This window comes from Limulus polyphemus, unplaced genomic scaffold, assembly GCF_000517525.1.
Source record: "Limulus polyphemus unplaced genomic scaffold, Limulus_polyphemus-2.1.2 Scaffold249, whole genome shotgun sequence".
Classification (NCBI taxonomy): Eukaryota; Metazoa; Arthropoda; class Merostomata; order Xiphosura; family Limulidae; genus Limulus; species Limulus polyphemus.
Window position 1 is genome coordinate 498429 of NW_013665859.1, and position 2802 is coordinate 501230.

Here is a 2802-nt window from a genome sequence, read left to right on the forward strand (position 1 = left end):
CCTCTAGTCTTACACTGCTAAATTAAGGACAGCTAGAGCAGATAGCCCTCGTGTAGCTTTGCGCGAAATTTAAAACAAACAAACAAACCACTCTTGTTCAATTGACAAAAAAACATCCCACAATCGTGAACTTTCTCGTCTGCTCCACTTGACACATTCTATATTCTAATGAAGCCTTTCGAAATTACTCTTTTATGGCTTACCCTCAAAAGAGCAGTTTCGAAAGGCAGTACCACCTGCTTTGGACGGCAGTGCCGTTTATGTTTTACTTGAGACTGCCCAACACACTAATCACTAGGTCAGACGTGCCATCATGCTAGACACAAATGCTGTCTTCAACATCTTCCATTATTCAATAGTGATAACGACGGATAAAGTAATCTTTAAAGTTGAATTGAATTGTTAAAAGGGTTTTGTTTGTTTGTAGTTAAGCACGAAGCTACGCAATGGGCTATCTGTGCTCTTCTCACCACGAGTATCGAAACCCAGTTTCTGGCATTATAAGTCCGTATACATACCGCTGTGCCACTGCGAGAAGGGGGGTGGGCGGTTGAAAGGGACGATTAAATTTTCATCAACCCGAGTATTTTATAAACCGGTTAATTATAATCAAATTTTTGCTCACGTAAATATATATTTAGCTAGTAATATAGTCGCAGTAAAAGTTATTAATTCGTTAAATAGGACATTTTATAACGAATTTACTGAATTTTAGTTTTTTTCGTTACTTTACTCGTATCTGAAAAAAAAAGAAGCAAAAACAACCTGACGAATTTATTTTTAAAGCCTGCTGTGGCTCAGCGATAAATTTAAGGGCTTAAAACGCTAATAATTCGGTTTCGACACCAGCGATGGCAGACCACAGATAGCCCATTGTGTAACTTTATGCTTAACAACAAACCAAATAATTATAAAGTGAACACTGAAGCCAAGACATTTCAATGCTAGAACAGGGAAATATTTCTCTGTATGTGTTTAAAAGTCCTTTTATGACATTATATAGCGCAATTACAGAGAGTTAAAAGGGCGAGTAAAAGGCTAAGAAACACATTGTTCATTTGAGGCATTGTGGGAAATGTCTTGAGAACAAGATCACTGTGATGTTGTCAAATTGAGGCTGTATAAACAAGTTGTCTCAATATTAGGACCTTCTATAAAGAAATGCATCAAATAACTTACTTCGAAATTACGTCGCAATGTAACATTATTTTTCCTTTAACTGACACAAAATTTAACCTACTATATGTTTGTTTCTTTATTGAATTTCCTGCAAAGTTTATCAAGGGCTATCTGCACTAGCTGTCCCTGAGTTAGAAGTGATAAACTAAAAGAAAACAGTCAACATCACCCACCGCCAACCTTTGGACTATTCTTGACCATCAAAAAGTGGGATTAACCATCACATTATAACGCTCCTCACCCCTATGGCTGAAAGGTCGAGCATGTTTGGTGACGGAATTCGAACCCATGACCCGCAGATTGCGGCCACGTATTAAGCGACCCGATCCATTGCTGATGTAACCATACTGATTAGGTCAATCCTAGCTCTATCCCTGTCTAAGCCAATGTACAAACTGACAACTTAATCTACTGATCATCGAATTCAAAATAAGATAATTATATATTTCTATTAGGAATATATATATTTATCATAATCTCATAGCAACTTGCTTATTTATCAGCTCTGTCTATTTATTATAATTGGCCAAATACAGTCTTACATTCATCTTTATCTCTTCACTATATAAAAACAAAAACACACAGTTATACGTTTGTCCTGTTATGATTTTTAATAAATCAGAGTTGGGGAATAAAGTTTTAAATCTATAAAAAGTGTCAACTACATGTAAGATAATTAGTTGTTGGTAATACCACAATCTGAGCTAAACTATGTATCTACATGTTTAGGTGTGAAAGAAACAAGAATAATCATAATTCATATAGTTTTATTCTTAATTTATTGAAGTAAAAGTGACCATTCTTTGTTTCAAACGACTGCTTCTCAGTTGCTTGCACATCTAAAACAATAAAACAGTAGATGAGCCAAATATATAAATATAATGATCCGAGTAATTTAATAGGATAATGTTTTCTTAGCAAAACTGTATTAGTTTCGAACCTTGGAACTGCACTCTTCCATGATAAGAATGATTCAATGGTTTGTTTTGAATTTCGCGCAAAACTACACAAGGGCTATCTGCGCTAGCCGTCCCTAATTAAGCAGTGAAAGACTAGAGGGAAGGCAAGCTAGTCATCACCACCCACCGCCAACTCTTGGGCTACTAAATGAATAGGAGAATTGACCGTCACCTTATAATGCCCCCACGGCTGAAACGGCGAGCATGTTTGGTGAGACGGGGATTCGAACCCGCAACCCTCAGATTGCGAGACAAGCCCCCTAACCACCTGGCCGTATATAATGAAACCAGGAATGTTTTATTTATTAGTAACATATTAAGAGAGAGAAAAAAATTCTAAAACTCAGCTCAGGTCTCTTTAGTCGAGAGTAATTATATTTTCATAAGTCGTGCTGACGACTTTAAAAAGTCGCTATTATCAAGCCTGATAAACATCGTAATTGGTGGAGTGACAGAGCAGCGAAATCATATGCATCTCACTAATGTAGCATGAACCTATATCCTAGTATACCTAGCACTGATGGAAAGTCACGAGTTTTGAGTTTAAGAATTACTTGGTTTAAATCTGTCTTTAAAAGACAGTTATCAAGACTAAAATGTATAATGTAAAATTCACCAATAAAGCTTTTCTGTAATTATTTTTCAAAGATGTCTTTCAATTACT